Source organism: Canis aureus, chromosome 2, assembly GCF_053574225.1.
Source record: "Canis aureus isolate CA01 chromosome 2, VMU_Caureus_v.1.0, whole genome shotgun sequence".
Lineage (NCBI taxonomy): Eukaryota > Metazoa > Chordata > Mammalia > Carnivora > Canidae > Canis > Canis aureus.
This window is the reverse complement of record NC_135612.1, coordinates 18403129-18424104: the sequence shown is the minus strand read 5'-3', so window position 1 is coordinate 18424104 and position 20976 is coordinate 18403129. Positions and strand designations below refer to the sequence as shown.

The window sequence follows — 20976 nt, the reverse complement described above, 5'->3', positions numbered from 1 at the left end:
CTGAGGTGAAGGCAAACTCTTAACCAATCGAGTCACCCATTTCTTAAGAGAAATATATTAATAATTGCCCATTCCTACTTCTCTGATAGTCCATAATCAGGTTCGTTTCCTAGTTAATGGGCAGATATGAAATAACTATTTTTGGCCAGGCATATGCTTGAAAATCCTCTATTATATATTGACTAAGAGGAAAAGCATTGGAGTTTATTTGGACACCTGACATCTTAAATTTAACTGAATATTTAGTGGTCATAAAATAAGTGATCCATAGGCGTAGAGAGACAAAGTTGGAACAGCAAGGAAAACGATGAACGTTATCTTTCTACTCACTTTGTTTTCTTTTCCTTCCCCATGTAAATTATTATAAATTTTCCATTTGCTAGAAAGGATTTCTCAAGCATTGCTGGCCAGTTTAGTTTATTTTCCTCGTGAACAAATCTGTGTGTAATCATTTTAGCAGGTGAGAGAATTCAAGGAAGTGGTGACTTGCTAGGAAATGAGTTTGCAAGGCTGTGAAATTTTTGTTGTTAGTGGTATGATTTCCCAAATATCCCATTTCGTTTTTACGTAAAAGGTACTTTTCCGTCTCATCACTCCTACATTGAGTATGTGTACCCACTAGGAGGCACTCTTTGCAAACTCTCTTTCTCAGAGCATTGAAAAGACTTCCCCAGTAAACTCTGGTTATTTATTCATCTTTTCTGATTTTCTTTCTAAGCTAAAAGTTTTTGTCTCAGACTCTATTTGCAGTGGAGATGGGCTTTCTTGGTTGTTGAAAGAAAGAGAAAAAGAAAAGAAAAAAGAAAAGAAAAGAAGAAAAGAAAAGAAAAAAGAAAAGAAAAGAAAAGAAAAAAGAAAGAACACTTCCAAATGTTTTGATTGGTACCTATTTTTTTAGGTACTATTTTGTGGAAAGAGATAGTTGTTAGATAATTTGTTAGAAAAACACAGGCTATAGGATATCATATATTTCTTAAACTTTTTAATGTTGCCTTGAAAATAGTGACTCTCTTGTCAACATTTTTTTTTTCTTTTAGGTAGAAACGTAGAGATCCCTAGGTGTATCTTAGTTATTGGCAGTTGATTATACTAAGTCACAAAAGAATGCAATGTCACAAAAAGTAAATATTGGAAACAGTTTTCTGATTAAAAAAAAATCATGAGAGACTGTCAGATTGGTGTGCGGTGTATATACATATACATACATACAGATGAGAATGACCAGACTTAGAACATTTTCATAGTGGCACATGAAGGTCACTCTCATCGTTGCTGGTCATACAACTCATATGCATAGTTGGAATAATGATTACATGCAATTAAACAAGAGTTATTAGTCATATCAGAAATAATCACACCTTGCATGTTAGAGGTAGTAAACTAATAGAGCTGTTAAATGTTTAGATAGTTTCAAATTTCTGTTACCCGAGATTATAACTGAACATTTAAAATGTACTGCCTATTGAAATTGGCTGGTTTACTTAAAAAGCATGATTTTTCAAATTTGTTATATCAGTGTTAGAGACCTAGCTCCATCGATTCATTCATTTATTAAACGCACACTACATCAGGTCCTGTTCCTGACTTTGTTTAGAGACATAAACATCGAGACAAAATTCCTGTACTTGTGGTGTTTATATTTATTGGTGGTGGTGGCAGGGAGCAAGGGTGCATACCAGGTTGGGATGAAGTGCAATGAACAAGGATAAAGCAGTTGCAAAAGGAAAGAGTAGTAGAAACTGAGCTACTAAAAAAAAACAAAAAAAACGAAAGAAAAACTGAGCTACTTTATAAAGGAGAGGTCAAGGAAGGGCTCTCTGAGAATATATCATTTGAGCAGAGATCTGATGGACATGAAGATGAAAGCCATGCATGTAACTGGGGAAAAGCATTGATGAAAGGGAAAAGCAAAAAGCAGGCGCTATCCTGAGGTTTATACTAGGAACAGTAAAAGCATGAGTCTGGAATGTAGAGTCAGGGGAGCAGTTGCAGAGGAAGTCAGGGAGGTCTGAGAGGGCCTAGTAGAGTCTTCCAACCAACGGCATGGCAAGCCACTCACAGAATTTGTGCAGAAAGCAGGGCTCACTTGACTAACTTTGTAGAGGGTCACTAACTTCTGAGACGAATCTTGACGATACGTGAGGCTGGGATGAAAGTAGGAATACTAAGTCATTCTGCAGTTGTCTAAGCAAGTGATGATGGTTCTGCATAAACTTGAGGAAGTTCCTTAACTTTGTTGAGACTGTTTCCTCGTGTTAATGTGGGGATAATGGGACACATGTATCAACTTGTTTGGAGGATTAAATGATAGAACCTCCTGGTCCCATTGAACCAAGACTTTGTGGAGCTGATTCATTCAGAAGATCACCTTTAGAGTTTTATACACAGGCACACACACACAATCAAAATTGCACCTTTGATTATTTCAAGTCTGTCTACTTAGTATCCTCCCAATCTTTTGTCTTCTCTGTCAAATATTTTTTTTAGATTATTTATTTATTTATTCATGAGAGAGACACAGAGAGAGGCAGAGACAGAGGCAGAGAGAGAAGCAGGCTCCCTGTGGGAAGCCTGATGCGGAACTCAATTCCAGGACCCCGGGATCATGACCTCAGCCAAGGCAGACACTCAACCACTGAACTACCCAGGTACCCCTCTGTCAAATATGTTTTTCACTTTAATTGTATTTCTCATCACAAGTAGGTTTCTTTGACTGTATACCCCACCCCCAATTCACAAACCTGTGATGGTTCCCTGTAACCTTAGCTTAAAGTCAGAACTTCTGGATTTAGGATGCCTGTAAAAGCCCTGCTGTCCAATCCTCTTTCAGTTTCTTTAGGTTTCCTGCCTAGGATGTCAAAGGTATGAATCTCTGTCCACCCACACAGATACGTGAGGAATCTAACTCTGTTTGATCATAGCGCTGAATTGGGCTTCATTCTGCTGGGTGGTGAAAATTTCATCTGCAATTCTGGGCTCCCTTGGCCATTTCCTATGGCTGTACTTAGGTTCTTGGAGACTCGTGTAATAGTAAGCCATTTTGGGGGGAAAAGACAAGGGCATCCTCAGTCTGATCCTCTGTGATCATTCATTGGTAGTTCCAATCTGGCTGGCAACCCTGGGATGTCTTCCCGTCAGCTGCTACGGAGTAGGGATGGAGGTCTTCACTTCTCTCTAGAGTGAGGAGTTTAACTCAGGGTAGGTGGTTCTGGGGCTTTGTGTCTCCCTACAATACTCACTTCAATGGGGGATCCCTGGGTGGTGCAGCGGTTTGGCGCCTGCCTTTGGCCCAGGGCGTGATCCTGGAGACCCGGGATCGAATCCCACGTCGGGCTCCCGGTGCATGGAGCCTGCTTCTCCCTCTGCCTGTGTCTCTGCCTCTCTCTCTCTCTCTCTCTCTCTCTCTGATGACTATCATGAATAAAGAAAAAAAAAAAATACTCACTTCAATGTGTGCACTCCTTGGGCTCTGACTGATAGCAGTGGGGTGAACAACAGCTCTAACATATTTGGGCAAGTTTTGCTCTGTAATATAGAGAGGAGAGATTGATTATGCTCTTGAAGTTTATGGAAATTCATAGTCCATATGTTCAACAGAAAAAAAAAAAAGCCTGAGGAAAAGGGAAAAGGCATGTGATTTTCTAATGGTTTGTTATTGTTTTTAACTCTGTGAGTACCACAGTCTTTACCTTTACCCCTTTACACACATAAGGTATGTATTTACCAGGAAGGTGGACTGAGCTTTTAAAGGTAGATGCTCAAATGTCTTGTGTCAACTTGAAGCAGTATTTCTAAGAATGTGGCTTGAGAACCAACTCTTCAGAGTTACCTGGAATGCTTGTTAAAAACGTTATTCTAAAATTTTTGCTTTAGAATCTCTCGTGATGAAGCTTGATAGTTTGCATTTGTAATAATTTCCAAGATGATTCCTTCATACCTTAGACTTTGTGAATCTCTAAATGGCAGAAAAAGACATTGACTGTGTTCTGCAGTGTTCTCCCAAACAACTTTTTTCATTTCTTCTGGACTTAGATATTTTAGATTATGGATCAAATTTAGTTAATTATTACTAGATTATTAATTTTTTATTTTCTATTTGTAGCATGAACCGTGGTGTTCCTTCTCATGCACACACTTCTACCTGTATCTAAACCTATACCTACTTCTATAATTTTCATATATATTAATATGAATATTTTGTATCTCTGTGACTTTCTTTTTTTAATTTTTTATTTTTTTTCTCTATGACTTTCTTAAAGTGACATCAGTTGTATGTCTAAAAATCTTCCTTTTTTCATACCCAATGGTGTTTATTTCTGCCTCTTTTCTTGATCAGCCTTTCTTACGGTTTATCTATTATACTGACATTTTCGAAGATCAAGCTTATGGTTTTGTTTACTGTCTCTATTTTTTCCAGCTGTTTACCTTTCTTTATTATTTTTCTTCTAAATTTGTTTACTTATTTTTTATTTAGCTTTTGAATTAAATGACTTTTGAGTTTTGTAAGTAAATAAAATTAAATCTATAAATTTACCTTTAAGTATCACTGTAGCAGCTTTCCAGTACATTTTGGTACATTTGTTGTCCTTTGTAAACATTTTGTGATCTCCATTTTAATTTATTGAATTAATCTGGGAGCATGTTTTTAAAAAATTAAATGTTTTTATCTCTTTACTAGTTTTTTAATTGCTGATTTCTAGCTTAATAATATTGGGTCAAAATATATATGATACCATTTTAAAAAAATTTGTTGATATTTTAGGGAGAATCTAGTTCCTAGTCCATTTCTGTGAGTATTTTTTCTTACCTTGTCACACTTTCTGTCTGTTTAAACTTTTTACCCTTACTATTTTTTATCTGTGTGGCCTATTAGTATCTGATAGAAGTGTTTTAAATCTTATATTTTTAAAAAACTGTTTGCATGTGTCTATTTATTTAAGTACTCTCTATATCCATTATGGGGCTCAAACTCACAACCCTGAGATCAAAAGTCGCAGGCTCTTCTGACTGAGCCAGCCAGGCACTCCTTAAATCTTTTATTTTGACTGGATATTTCTTACTATCTCCTTTTAATTCTGTCAGGTTTTGCCAGATATGTTTTAAGATTACATTATATTTTTCATATATTTTTGGTACTTTTTTTCTATAATAGGTATTCTTTTATATCCTTTAATGCTCTTTTCTTTTAAATCATGTTTTGTCTGATTTTTTAATCCTAAGATATCCTCTTGTTGCCATTTTTAGTATATTTGTCTGCTATTTTTTTCATGCTTTATTTTCAACCTTTCTGTTTTTATTTTTGATGTAATTCTTGTAAGCAGTTAATAGTTTGATCATTTTAATTAAATCAGGTATTCCATCTTTATTAATAATGTCTATTTATTGTGATTACTGACGTATTAGATGGAATTCTACATTATTTCTTTTTTCTGTCCATCATTTTTTTTTTCATTTTTCTCCTTCCCTATTTTCTTTTAATTGATAATGTTTTCTTTAGCCTTTTCTATGTCTCTGAAAATTTGGAAATTGTGGATTATATTGCATACTCATAAATTTTAACATATATTTAATTGTAAAAAAGTAACAATGTCTGTAGTTATTATTTTTATCTTCTTTCTAATCATAAAAAGAATCTTGCCACTTTTTGTTTGTATATTTTTTAACAAAAATTATTATCATGTATCATTCTTTTAGTATATAGATAAAAGTTTCAATGTGTATAATAGTTCCTTGCTTTGGGTACTGTTGTTTCTTGTATATTACACCTTCCTGATGAGTTTTTCTCATTTTAAATTTCAAGGTTTGTATAAGAATTTGCTGATTCTGAGCACCCCCCGTGGCGCAGCGGTTTAGCGCCGCCTGCAGCCCGGGGTCTGATCCTGGAGACCCAGGATTGAGTCCTACATCGGGCTCCCTGCATGGAGCCCACTTCTCCCTCTGCCTGTGTCTCTGCCTCTCAGTCTCTCTCTCTCTCTCTGAATAAATAATTTTTTTAAAAAAATCTTTAAAAAAAAAAGAATTTGCTGATTCTTATTTCTGACTGTATACACAGAATATAGCCTCTTGCTGTTTTTATTGATAACTTTGTTTTCATTAATTTCCGGTCATTGTTAACATACTCTTTTAAGATCTTTGTTAGGGTTGCCTGAATGGCTCAGTGGTTAAGCTCTGCTTTTGGCACAGGGCATGATTCTGGAGTTCAGGGATCAAGTCCCACATAGGGCTTCCTGAGTGGAGCCTGCTTCTCCCTCTGCCTGTGTCTCTGCTTCTTTCTTTGTGTCTCTCATGAATAAATAAATAAAATCTTAAGAAAAAAAAAAAACCTTTGTCAGATTATGAAGTTAATTTTATTTAGAGTACATTTATATTCAATTTGTTGGTTTTACTGATTGCCTTTTGTTTGCATTAGATTTATTGACATGTCCTGAAATATTGCTTGACAGACTCACTTTTGAGTGGCAGATTTTTTGTTTTGTTTTGTTTTCTCCCTTCTTCTCCTCTCTTTTCCTTTCTTCATCACCTCTTTGTGTCTAATAGTTTTGTAGTATCTTCCACCTAAAACTTAGAGCCCCCATTCTGGAACTCAGATTTACAGTAATAAAGTTAATACTGGGTATATGGTGAATCTAGTCTTGGAGCCAAATTATGACATGGTTCTTTTCTCATCAGGCAACTATATTGGTATTTTACTAAGTCCTACGACTCTGTAAGACACTACTGTGGGCAACATTTGGCAGAAACTGTTCTGGTCTTTTTTCAGGTAAAGAAGCACCAAAACATGCCATGCCACCTGCAGTTTCCATTTCCTGTGAAACATTTCTTTTTTTACTCTGCAGGAGCCAAAATATCTGGTATCTCTGATACTCTAAACTCATAGCCCAACAAAGTCCCTACTTTTGTTCCATTTCTGGTTCACAAAAATGCTTGATTGTATTTGTGGCTGTACTGTAAACTTTACTCCTTCCACTTTTTTTTCACTCCATCATTGGTATGTATTTAGAATAGACTTTCCTGTATGAAGCCTTTGTGTGTCTTGAACTGGAAGTCCCAAACAGCCTGTTTGAGAAAGAGGGAAAAATTTAAAATTGTATTAGTGTTGTTATTCAGTAATTTTTAATGTCAATTAGGACAAAAGCAGATTCTTATTTACTAGTTTTTATTCCAGTTATAGTTGTACTTATTGCTCTGAAAAATTCATTTTGACTAACTTGAAACTATTCTTATCTATATTTCCTCAGTCTTAGAACTGCTTGTTTTTTAGGTTTTTTTTTTAAGATTTTATTTATTTATGAGAGACAAAGAGAGAAGCAGAGACATAGGCAGAGGGAGAAGCAGGCTTCCCACAGGGAGCCTGATGCAGGACTCAGTCCCAGGATTCCAGGATCATGACCTGAGCCAAAGGCAGATGCCCAACCACTGAGCCACCCAGGCACCCCAGAAGTGCTTGATTTTAACTTGCATTTTGTTGCCTGAGTTAACACACTACCATAAGTATTGAAGAATACATTTTTTTTGGAAACAAAAGATAACAGTGAGGCCAATAATGTTTAAGTGTCAAAAGAGATATGATTTTACTAAAAGCTTCCCCACTAAATGCTTCTGTTAGGGCTTTCTGTAATTTACACTGAATCATGTGACTCTACTCTGCCATCCAGAGCCTCTGCTTAATTCTCCACTCCCTTTCCCTCAACAAATCATTTATTGAGCATCTATTAAATGCCAGGCACTCTTCTGTGCACAAAATGTGAGTGTATGAGTCATATAACACTTCTACCTTCCTTGAGCCTACATTCCAATTTATTGTTAATAATGCCTAGGATTAAGCAGGGTTAATCACTAAACACAGAGGAAAGTTACAGTTCTGAGATGGGTTATGGGCTTCTGGTAGAAGTATAGTTGATGATTCTAGGATTCACTTTCATAATCTTTCAACTCAGAAACTATATCTAGAGGAACTCACCTCTATTCTTCATGGCACATTCCTGGGACACTGATAGAAGAAACACTCCCCTATCTCTGTGTGTATCTCTACATTTTCTATTAATAAATCTATAGTAGTAGAAGACTATCAGTAACTCTAATGCTATAGCTATGGATTTAAAATTAATCTAGAGGATTGATTATCTGTTTTATTTGTCTATAAATCAATGTGTCATTTTTAGAAAATCAAATCTTTCAGGTTGGAAAACAAAGTCAAATCAAGACAATAAAGGAAACATATTGTCAGAGTAAGCCTTGGGATTATGTTTTAAAACAAAGTAGTCAAAGAAGAGGCTCATTTTTAATGAGGTACAAGATGTAGATCAGAGTTTGATTAATTAAGTAGCTGTGTGAGGAGTGACGCTTAAAAGCGGTTTTAGGGAATGGGTTTTCATTGACTTACCTCATTCTGTTCTGATTTGCTCTTGTGATTAAAGAATTTTTGAGCAATGATGACCAGGTTAGTTTGAGTTCATTATTCAAATATGAGGGCCTGACAAATGGAACACTAAATAGAATGTCAGGAAATCTGAATTCCATTCCAGGCTCACTGCTTACTTTCCATGCAATTTGAATTTCTTCCTGCTTGTGGAATTATGGATTAATGTTATTGTGAATGAAATGCTTTAAAGGACAAGGATACAAAGTACTATGAAAGTACATGGGGAAGGGCGCCTGGGTGGCTCAGGCAGTTAAGTGGCTGCTTTCAGCTTGGGTCAGGATCCCAGGGTCCTGGGATCAAGCCCCGTGTGGGCTCCCTGCTCAGCGGAAAGCATGCTTCTTCCTCTGCCTGCAGCTCCCGCTGCTCAGGCTCGCTCTCTCTCTCTCTCTCTCTCTCTCTGTCAAATAAATAAATAAATATTTTTTTAAAATGGTTTTTGAAAAGAAAGCACACGTGGAGAAAAAAGATAATAGTTTGGAGGGGGAAACTGTAGTTCATCTGGGAATAATGCTTAGAATTGATAAGCAAGTTTTCCTTGGAAGTTTAGATCTTGTGCTCTACAGGTGGAAGAGTAGTATTTCCTTTCATTTGGTTTTAAAATAATTATATCTAATATTCGAATAGTGATTTCCAGGTTTTTAAAGCACTTTCTCCTTGGAATCTTCCATGATCCTTAAAAAAGCCCAATAAGTTAGACCATTTCTGTATGGCCTCATGAAAAGCAGAAAATCATATTTTCTCAGAGAGCTTAAGAGAGATTGGACATATATATATCTCACCCTTCAACATTGATGCCATTTTAGAGTTCCCCATGCAGACAAGAGATCCTGTCATTCTTACCTTACTTCACCTCTTCATGCAGAACAGAAATAACATATTTCCCATACATACAGCTTGGTGTTTTTATTTACTTTAGGCCTTCAAAATGGCATTGTTGACTTCTTTTCTCCTTAAGAACTGGTCCTATAAATAGTTCCTAGCATTTGTTGCACACTAGCAGAACAGCGTAGGAACTGCATTTGTTTCACAGAAACAGTGTAAGCAGAGTAACAATCTTCCACTCTCCATGGAATTTTTTTTTTTAAAGATTCTATTCATTAATTCATGAGAGACACAGAGGCAGAGACACAGGCAGAGGGAGAAGCAGGTTCTATGCAGGGAGCCCTACGTGGAACTCGATCCCAGGACTCAGGATCACACCCTGAGCCAAAGGCAAATACCCAACCGCTGAGCCACCCAGGCATCCCTCCATGGACTGTTTTAAAGTCTTGGGTATAAATTTGATTCTCTTTTCTCCAAAATATGAGTTGCTTTAGGAGCACACTGTGTGTGTGTGTGTGTGTATGTGTGTATCTGATGTATCACAAACAGAAGATACATCACTTGTGTCATTCTTTAGTTTTCTCTAAGAATCCAAAATAAATTAAAAAGGCACAGCATATTTGACATTTACTCAGAATTTATGAGTCATCCATGATTTTGATGATGTGCTTTCTCATTCCAAGTTTGTCCATTTCTGGCAAAGGGATGATACCCAGGTGAGTTGGCTGATTTTAGTACCATGCTCTGTTTAATTGTAAACATATACTCTGGGGACAGACAGACTGGAATTTGTATACTCCGCTAAGCCTGTTGCCACAGTGACTGTGCTTCTCAGTCAGAATTCCTAAGATGGAGAGGGAAACCTGTGTCAAGAGCTTCAGTCAGGCTTTAGGTTATATATGGCCAGTGGAGATGCCGGGTTGTGGGACTCAGCTTCTGAGGTTACATCACAAACTCAAAGGCCTTCATAGGCCAGTCACGCCATAAATGTGTGAATGAAAACAAGTATAAAGCAATGTGGAATGGTGACAGACAGGGCATAAGGACTACATGCCCTGCCTAAGGGCTTTCTCATTCAGATTATTAAAAGCACTGAACTGGCCAAAGAAAACACATGTGCAGACAAAAGTTCACTTTCTAGTGTGTGACGCCTGCTGGTAAGCCAAGTTCAGTTCTATCGGCTGCTCTGGTTTGATGAATCCTATTAGATTTGTCAAACGTATATTAGCATCTAAGAGTGTTCTGAAGCCTTGAGTGAAAGAGTCAGAGTCACTGGCCCTATTCCACTGGCCTCATCTTCTCTCTGTTCCTCTTATTCCCCAACAGCACGCATACGTGCATGCATGCACACGTACCTGGTCGTGCACAGGCCTAGAGACTTGGAAGCCTGAGGCCAAAAGTCCACTCCTAACAGGCTGCTGTATTAGTCCTCAACCCAAGCAGGGACACTGGACTTAATATAGGGTGTGGTGGCTGTTTTCATGTTAATTTTTATTTCATCAGAATATAATATTTCTATGCTTTCAGTTGCTTGTATTTTCTTTGAATTTTGGTAATGACATATTCTGAAAACAAAAGTTGCTTTGGAATAGTTTTCCTTCTCAAAAGTACTGTTAGGAAGGGACATATTCAGTACTTAAAATAATTGATTCTAAAAGCAGTGCATTGCTTATTATAATGCCACCGCATCAGGGACATTTTCTGGTTCTTCCTTTGTTGAATGACTCAGGACTGTTCTGTTTACTCTTTTTGTCTGTCCAGTAGAAAAACAGAAAAAGTTAGGATATTTGAATGGACTTTCCTTGCATTCTTTTCAAATTCAGCACTTAAATATTTCTGTAGGACTTCATAAACAGCAAACAAAACAGTTACACAGAATGACTTATGATTAGCCAATGGGTATAAGCTATTGAACAGAACCAGGAGAATGGGTGAAAGACAAATATGTATGATAATAAATAGTAAACATGGAATTATATTCGCTTCAGGTTAATAAGATCTTTTCAGGCAATTACATCCTTGAAGAGGTAGTGAATGATACACCGTGATGTTTTTCAGTCTGTGGGTTAATTGAACAAGCTACGTGGAAGCAAAAAGCCATGCTCCCTGTTGTAACTGGAACAAAAGCTCAGAGAAAGAGAGGAAGGATGCTGCAAACACTGGAGCCAGCCAGTTTAAACCGGCGCTAGTTAGAACTGACAGGGAGAGGAGAGGTGGGACCAGCAGAGAGGAGGGGCACTGGGAAGGGGAATTACATTCAGCCAATTCCTCATTTCAGAGCTTCACCGGAAGGTTGTTTAGAAGCTCTCATTTGAATGCGTGGTTATGGGCATAATGTTCTCACAAACTTCTTATTCTTCTGTGAAAGAAACACAGAAATAGCTGTTTGTACTAGAGCAGAGCTTTCTACATTTTTTTCTCCTGGGATTTGCCTTTTTTTCCTCCTTTCCAGAGTAGAATATGAATGCTGGTAAAATAGCACTCTTAGTTTTGAACATTTCCTCAGAAAAAAAAATAAAAACAAAGTATAAACAAAATCTGTTCTAGAGAATTCCTAATAAATTCATGCCAAATAAAAGCACTGTTTTAAATATTGTAGGCAGATATCACCGATATCACCATCAAAAGAAAACAAAACTATACTTCAAAATGATGTCTAATTCTAATATTATAGAATATGCATTAGGGATGCATGTTTGCTCTAAATCAACAAGAGACAGGAAATCACTTATAACCCTTGTGAGGATTAAAGTCACTAAAGATTTTCTTAGGTAAAAGGAAATGAAATTGGTTAATATTAAATGATCAGTCTTGTGAAAATTTCTATTGCAAATAGCCATTTAAAAAAGTCAGAATGACTTTCAGGAATGAGTTAAACTGAGTGGGCAGGAGGGTAGATATGGATGGGGCTTCTGGTATGCTTCAAACTCATGATTCTCAAATCAGTTCTATCTCATTAATTTTGGGTTTTACTACTACTAGGCAGCCATCCAAAATCACTTAAAACTTGCTAAATGGTTTCTACTCCAAGAGTCACTGCCAACCCTGTCCCCCAACTGCAAATACAGAAATTGTAGATAGAACTGAGAGCACCATCCAACTAAAATTCTCAGCCGTACAGGTATCCTGAGGAATTTAAAAATTCAACTTCAGAACGGACTCTTAGGCAGAATAGAGATGGTCTAAATGCGAAGGCATATGAAATAAAACCCATAGCTAACTTAATATTGTATTTTGACATTTCATTTATAGAAACCATCTAAGCTTAACTTATACATGTTATTGTAATGATTTTGGAAGTCCAAATGTAATGATGCAGTTGATTTTAAATTTTCCACGATGATTGTGATCCCAGAAAGCCTGGGTGATCTAGTCTTACTTTAGCCATTGATTTCAATCTTTCTTCTCACAAAGCCTTATATTAGAGCAATATACAAGAAAATGATAACTTTTCTTTATTTTCCTCCTCTTTGGTACATATTGAGTAAGGAACTCTCTAGAAATAACAGGGTTTACCTGTTATTTAGCAAAAAGGCTAGCTAAGCTAATCCAAAAGAAAATAATTAGAATTATTAACTAGCCACCCTTTCTTTGGTGATGACTCATTGACACCATCCACTTACTATGTTATGAAACATGTTATGAAAGCCAACCTTGTGTATTGTAGCTCTAAGTAGTAAGATGATAGCAAAGAAGTGCCTTTGGCCGATAATCTTTGGCCAGACATACGTACTTGATAATTAAGTAACGAGGCGGGGCAGCATTCGGTTAAGAAAACTCTAAGTAGCAAACACAATAAAGAGTTAGTTCTGGAAAAATAGTGGGCCAGATGTATTTGGAGAAAGAGCCATAACTTGGTTTGTTCACTGAAGGAGCAGTAGAACTGAGTAGAAAGGCGGGAAAACAAATGTGAGGTATTTATAGAAGACTGAGGAGTTTTTCAGAGTTAATGATACATTCTGAGTTTGAGACTAGTGAAAGCTTTAAGTGTACAGATAAAGTGGGGTCAGGTTAGAGATTGTAAAGTTAATCCTTATAGAGATCAAGGCTCACAAACCCAAATGCCTACAAGAGGCCAGACAAACTCTTTAAGGTGAGGTTCAAGGGATTGACAGGTAACTGTAAAATGTGTGCCCCTTCTAAGTAGAAGCCACTATTCAACTGACTGATGCAAGAGCATCTTACTTTTCAAGAAAAATCAAATACGTGAACTGTGTGACATATCTGGATTTTTAAGGCAGTGAGTAAAAGAAACAAAACCTGTCTGGATGCCGTGACGTTATAGCCACAATTTGTGTAGGAAAACTGTGAGCCTTGCAACCTGTTCATCGGGCCACAGATATGGTGAATATTTTAGGAAGGTTGTCACAGTTGTTACCTATTGGTAATTTTGAATGGACAATAGCTACACCGTCAAGGAAGCCTTTTCTGTTCCTTCTCCTAGGAGCTATAAATAGTCCCCAAGACTCGGAGACTGATTGAGCTGGTCCTCACATGCTTCTGTAGGGCACTTTGGGTAGGAGGGGAAATCGTAGAGTAATTCTTCAAAACTGGCCTTCTCCTGTCACTCATAAAAATGTCCTTTGTCAGCAGTATCTGCACTGCCTGCCTCTAGCCACATTTCACTTTTAATCACCAAGAACAGTGAAGGATGAGTGGGTGGGTTGGTTAGTTGGTTGTCATGAGGATGTCCTGAGAGCTAGATGTGATGTGGAGGCTTTAATCACTGGTTTTCAAATTAAAAGACCTGGAACCATTCTGCTACTTCCTGGCCTTAAGATCTTGGACAAATCATACAGCCCCTTGAACCTGGAGAACTCTTTGCCATCCTGGGGCCATGGCACCTGCTATCTATGTTCCTTTGGCCTGTGAAACTTTTTTTCTCACATTTACTGATTGTCGCTTTCTTGCCCTTAAGATGACTACTAAAATATCACTTTTTCAGAGAGGCTGCCCATGATCTTCCCCTCTAAATGGAGCCTGGGGCTGCTGTAACAAAGTACCACAAACTAGGCCATTTAAAACAACAGAAATTTATTCTCTCATGGTTCTAGAAGCTAAATGTCTGAAATCAAGGTGTTGGTGGAGCTGTGGTCCCTTCAGAGAGTCTAGGGAAGAGTCTTCCCTTGCTTCTTAATCATTTTTGGTGGGTGCCAGCAGTTCTTGGCATTCCTTAGATAGTGGCTACATTGCTCCCATCTCTGCCTCTGTCATCACCATGGCCTCTTCCCTGGTGTGTGTGTGTTTCTGTGGAGTCCTTATAAGAACACGGGTCATGGGATTCAGGGCCCACCCTAAGCTGGTGTGACCTCATCTAAACTGATGACATCTGCAAAGACCTTATTGCCAAATAAAGTCAACCTCTGAGGTTCCAGGTAGACATGAATATTGGGGTGACTCTATTCAAATTATTGCAAGACCCCTGTTTGACTCTCTCCTCCACTGTGTTGACCTTTTGTAGTTATATGCTCATTTGCTGGCTTATCTTCCTGGCATGGAAATGCTGTAAGGGCAGGCTTCGAGTCTCTTCTGTTTCTATCTACTGTTTGTGCCTGGGTCATTATTGATATCTAAAAGTGAATCATAAATATTTATTCAGTGAATTAAATAACCTTTTTCCCTCAGGGCAAATTTTCTTTATTGGTAAAAAGATGGGATTGGAACTGCTGGTCCTTGAATTATTTCACAGTGCAAATAATATGTGATTCTGGCCTTTCTTTAGACGTTGGGTGACGCCAGTTTGGTCTATGAATCAGTGCAGCAGGCATTTGCACGAGATTTTAAAAAAATTATGATTGCAGTATGTCTTTTATTTAGAGTTCTACTTGAAGGGAAAGGGAAAAAAAATAAACACATGACCCTGAAATGACAATTCATTTGCCTGATATTAAAGAGAGAATTATAACAGGGACAACCAAATTCGATACTCTGATTGTGTTTTAAGTATAGGGAACATTCATTCTGGATTATATAGTAAATACAGGGCATATTATGAAAACTAGACCCAGAATCTAAATGTACTTCAAGCAGTGTTCACTTTTACCTTCAGAGTGATTGATGCCCTAAAAGACCTTTTTAAACTTCAGAAAAACAACTTTATTTCATAGGAATATAATTCATTTCTTTTTTAATTTAAAAAGATGTGGGACAATTATTTTTCATAATTTATCAGTTTGAATTATTTAACTGAAAAACAATTGGAAATTAGTTATCAGTCTTGACACTCTTAACACTACAGTGTTGCTGAAACATACTCTTTGGGACCTTTAAATTCCATCAGGAAAAAAGTCCACTTAATTCTACCACTGAGAAAATGGGCTTTTTAAAAAATTAAAACATGATTTTGCTTGCATTAAGTTTAGAATGTTTATTTTTAAAAATGCAATCCTAAAAAATATGCAGTTCTAAAATTCCTAAGCACTTATAATTTAAAAAGAACATAAGTCAGTGATAAAAATGGTAAACAACTAACTATATTAATACTTTAGGCTGTTGCTATTAGTGAATATAAAAGCTGTTTATAAGCATTTTTTATTTTGCTAGAAATATCACCAAAATAGTCATAGTTTTGGTGTCAGGTAAAAAATCATGTCAGCTATACTTAAATTAAAACTTTTTAAATAAATCAGATAACTTGATGATCCCAGAGTCCTGGAATCAAGCTCCAAGTGGGGCTCCCTGCTCAGGAGGGAGCCTGCTTCTCTTTCTCTCCCTCTGCCTCTCTTCACTCTCCACTCCTGTTCTCATTCGTATGTTCTCTCTCTCTTTCAAATAAATAAAATATTTTAAAAATCAGAAATAAAAATAAATCAGATGACTTCAATTCAGTAGATTTTAATCCAGGCCCTGTGTATATGTTTTTTTTTTTTTTTTTTTTAATTTTTATTTATTTATGATAGTCACACAGAGAGAGAGAGAGAGGCAGAGACATAGGCAGAGGGAGAAGCAGGCTTCATGCACCGGGAGCCCGATGTGGGATTCGATCCCGGGTCTCCAGGATCACGCCCCAGGCCAAAGGCAGGCGCTAAACCGCTGCGCCACCCAGGGATCCCGCCCTGTGTATATGTTGAAGATAAAAAGCAAGATAGTAAAAGGCACTTCCTAGCCCATGAACTGAATTTTCTTCTATTCCAAAGACAAATTTTTCTTTTTTTTTTTTAGTATTCTAAACTAATCACTGTAGTAGGAAGACTGGAAAATTGGACCCCCAGTGACTAGGAGGATGGCAGGACAGGAGCCAGGAGTCAGCTATGCCCTTTTATTTCCCATCTTCTCAACCAAGAAGAGGACTTTGGTCATGAGCATAGGTGAAGAAAAGAGAGTAGACATGACTTTCCCTGTCGCTGGGAAACTCTAGAGACTGTGTAATAGGGTACCCTTGCATATAATGGATGGACTTGGTTTAGAGTCTCACCCATGTATTCTGAGATGATTTTGAATAATAAGTCAGAAGGAAGCTGAATTGTATTTTAGAGCAGTATTGTAAGGTACGTTAGCTTTCACCCACCTCTACCTTCTGATTTTAAAATGGATTGTTTCCATTGAGTATTTGGAAGTGACTCAGTAAAGTACATAATGCTGTGATGTGAGGTTTCTTGTACTAAGGAGAGATACTTTTATTCATGTTTGATTAACCATTTTCAGAATAATACATTGTTAAACAAACTTTGTACTATGGTTAGTCCATGATTCCTAACAAACTTTGTACTGTGGTTAGTCCATGATTTCTATCAGCAGCTTAACAATTGAATGTTTTCTACATGAAGAATATGTTCACTAAAATGTGGCAGTCACTTCAGTGGAAATGTAGTGTATTGGTGCACATTAAGGTAATTACACCATAAGGTTCTCTGTGGAGTAGTCCATGTGAGAGATAATAGTGGAAAGGGAGGAGGGATTGACATATTCAATTGACATTTGACAATTGTCAATTGACAATTCAATTTTAAAAGCATAGCTGATAGAATTTGAGAACTAATTGCAGAGAATTAAAAAAAAGAGGTCAAGGGCTTGAGTAACCAGATAGGTTATCGATCACAGAACATAGGAAGTCCTTCAGTGGATAGGAGCAAATTTCCAAGTAAAGTCTTGTAGGGAATGGTTATACCTGAGTATATATCTCTGATTAATTCACATAATCAAAATCAATCTTGTTGAAGTTTTAAATTTAATACAATCTAAAAAAATAAAATAAAATAAAATAAATTTAATACAATCTGATCATTATTTTTGCCACTATTTACTCATAAATATGAGCATTTCCCTTAAGTTAATGTAATTTGTTTTATTATAAGCCATGGTTGTAATAGACACAGAAATGTAAAAAACAAAAACAAATAACTTTTAATGGTGCAAGCAATAAAATGAAAAGGTCTCCAATTCAGATTTTGTTTCTGAATCACAGATTTGTAAACATTTCCAAATGAATTGGTATCCTGCAAAAAAATTCAAAATGTTTATTTAAATGAGGTAAAAATGTTTATAAGTGTATTGTTCATAAGTAATAAATTATTAATTTAAATAATAAATGCTATTTCTTTAAGTTGAATAATTAATATTCAACAAATATTTATTAGAGTCTCACTAGATCTTAGCCAATGTACTGTTAAGCATACCTCAATAAAAGACATGAGCCCTGCCCTTTGCAACAATATGGATGGATCCAGTGAATCAGAGAAAGACAAAGATCATGTGATTTCACTCATATATGGAATTTAAGAAACAAAACAAGTGATAAAGAAAAAAAAGACAAGAAAGAACAACTGGTGGGTTGCCAGAGGAGAAGTGGGTGGGTGAATGGGTGAAATAGGGTGATGGAGATTAAAGAGTACACTTACCGTGATGAACATGGAGTATTATATAAAACTGTTGATCCACTATACTGTACACCTGAAACTAATATAACACTGTATGTTAACTGTACTAGAATTAAAACGAAAATTTAGCTATTTAACTTAATTTGAAGTACAAATATGAATTGAAACTAATTGTGAGAATAATGTGTGCCTTTATGTAATAATCATTATGACATAATTTTGTGGCATAATTCTAAAAGGAGAAATGGTACAAAGAATTACATAACAGAGAAAGAATATGGTAATAGCTATAGGAAATTTATTTCACTTTTTATTCCTTAAGAACCTGAATGAAAGATAAAAGCTTTTTTCTTTAAAGGCCCATAGAGCGGCCCCTGGGTGTTTCAGTCCATTAAGCAGATGCTTTTGCTCAAGTCTGCCTTTGGCTCAGGTCATGATTGGCTCCACCCCCAGCTTCTCCTCCTCCCTCTGCCCCTGCCTATACTCTTTCTCTCTCTTCTCTGTCTCTCTCTCTCTCTCTCAAATAAATGAATAAAATCTTATAAATAAATAAAGGCTTATAGAAATGTATTTGGTTTGTCTAATTGTGAATCAAATTTTTGCTATGCTTATTTCATTTTAGCTATGCCAATGCACTGATCAAATAATTATCAATAATAATTAAAAGTACTTCTTACATTGAAGCAAATACTAAGGTAACTAAATCTTAAGTTGAAGTTGATTTTTAATGATAACAGAATATATTAGATATCCACATATTGTGTAAAATCCTATGGAAAATATAGGACTTCTTTCCTAAGCTTTTTCTTTTTTTTTTAAACTTTTATTAAGCTTCAGTTTCCTCCTCTGAAATATAAAATGGAGGCAGTGATCTCTAAATTGCATGGGTTATTTAGGGATAAGATGAAATAACGTCTTGTAAGGCATTTAGTATAGTACCTGGCATGTAATAACCATTCATTAAATGGTAATTATTATTATTGTTATTATTACTGATATAAATAAATGAGTGCTTTTTTGGCTCTATACCAGATGAAAAAGACTAGTCTTGGTGGTAATGCATGACTCATAAAGATCTCTTCCTCAGAAAGAAAATTACTTAGAAAAGAGAAGAAATAAAAACACAATAAAACACCTCTAAAAATTTCTGAAAGAGGGGCTGAGTTGGTTTGTTTTGTTTTTGTTTTGTTTTGGCAAATTCTACCATTGTTTCTTGCAGAATGGCCTTTTAAAATGTCTTTATTTGTGAGGACAGATATGCCAAGCAGTCTACCTTTACCAAAAATGAGCTATGACAAAAATTGTGATATGTATAAGGGTTTTTTTTTTAATGATAATTACCAACAGTTGATTGACTGACTGAAGTCACATACTAAAACAAATAACTTGGGCAGCCTGGGTGGCTCAGCAGTTTAGCGCCACTTTCAGCCCAGGGCGTGATCCTGGAGACCCGAGATAGAGTCCCAGGTCGGGCTCCCTGCATGGAGCCTGCTTCTCCCTCTGCCTGTGTCTCTGCCTCTCTCTTTCTCTGTGTCTCTCATGAATAAATAAATAAAATATCTTAAAAAAATAAATAAAACAAATAACTTAATCTATGTACATATACAATCTAAGTGGACACTCCCAATCTCCATCTGCTTCTGATTCTGAGTAATAGTGACTGATTTCCTTAAAGGTATGTGTTTGTCAATTTTAATTATTGGATGTGATGAGAAAACGACATGCTTCATGTTCTGCCAATCTTGTGTTATTTACAGCAGCAGGGACAAGGATATACTAAAGACCGGACATATACAGAATGTGCCATTCGAAAACTGTAAATGTTGATTGATTTTGGTACTGTATTTTCACTATGGCAACTATAAAAAAAGTAATCATGATAAAAACCTGTTCAGACCTGTTTCTGACATTCAGAGGTTGCCAGAAACTATTGCATTGCATAATATACCTCCCTGACACACCTAAGGCATTCAGAGGCATGTTTAATTTAGTATTCAAGGGTCTTGGATTCCATACATTTTATATAACTGTCAAAGTAAGTATAAAACATAGAGAGTTGGGATTTGTAGGAGAAGGAAGGAAGCAAGCAAGCCAGTTAGCTAGCTAGCTATGAATGTAAGCATAATAGATTTTGTGTTCTGTGACATGGAGACCATAGGAAAGGCATCCAAAAATATTTAAAGTATTCCAGTGAAAATAGTTATATTGTTAAGTGTAATGTTTTTAATAAGAGTGAAAATTCAGATTTGGTATTGACAGAGTATTTAACATTCCCTTAAAGGCTGAAGTAGTGAAAAAGATGCTAGCCCCGAGTGGGGCAGGAGGGTGGAGAGTGAGGTCGGGCAGGGGGAGGGGAGAGATAGTAAATGTACTATGTAATCTCAAGGTAGTGAAAAAAGATATGAGAAATTAAGTATGGCCTTATTCCAAGTGTTTTGTTTTTAGGGACATACTACAGGCAGTCTACTGAGCATACCAATAAAAAAAAATGATAATCTTTCCTTTTCTGGGTTCTACCTTGGTGCATAAGGAATTAACTATGATCATTGAGTTCAATTGATGTTTTATGTTTAGCACTCTGTTAAAGTTTTTCAAATAGTTTTAAATGTTTCTTCAAATAATTTTAAAAGTTACACAGATAATGCTGATTAAAAGTTAAACAAAGGAGAGCCTGTCACCACAGAATGAATGCATTAGTCATGGAAATGTCATTATACTTTGTGAATTCCATTATCATTGGCATTGCCACATTGGCAATGGCCAATACATCAGCAGCATACAAAGTTCTCTTTGTCTCTAGCATCGGATTAATGTTATACACAATTTTCTAATGAAAGGGATTTTGCAGACATTAATGATTTACAAGTAGCAGAAATAATTTAGAGCTCAGCATTTTGTGTGTTTTTTTAATCTTAA

The 20976-nt window shown here is 36.3% G+C and overlaps 2 protein-coding genes and 1 long non-coding RNA gene across 3 annotated transcripts in view; 1 reads left to right on the top strand and 2 right to left on the bottom strand.

Annotated features, from left to right (window-relative positions):
* The window catches only part of LOC144290155 (uncharacterized), a 32053-nt gene extending 27775 nt beyond the window's left edge, over positions 1-4278 (bottom strand). Inside the window, exon 1 of the long non-coding RNA XR_013357970.1 lies at positions 3446-4278. This is a non-coding gene — a long non-coding RNA (uncharacterized LOC144290155). The remainder of the gene's footprint in view (positions 1-3445) is intronic.
* The window catches only part of ADGRV1 (adhesion G protein-coupled receptor V1), a 521868-nt gene that overhangs the window by 303469 nt on the left and 197423 nt on the right, over positions 1-20976 (top strand). The gene's annotated exons all lie outside the window — the stretch shown is intronic.
* The window catches only part of LOC144293846 (uncharacterized), a 131741-nt gene continuing 117136 nt past the window's right edge, over positions 6372-20976 (bottom strand). The window contains exon 11 of the transcript XR_013361245.1: positions 6372-7056. The gene's annotated coding sequence lies outside the window, so the exon portion shown is untranslated. The remainder of the gene's footprint in view (positions 7057-20976) is intronic.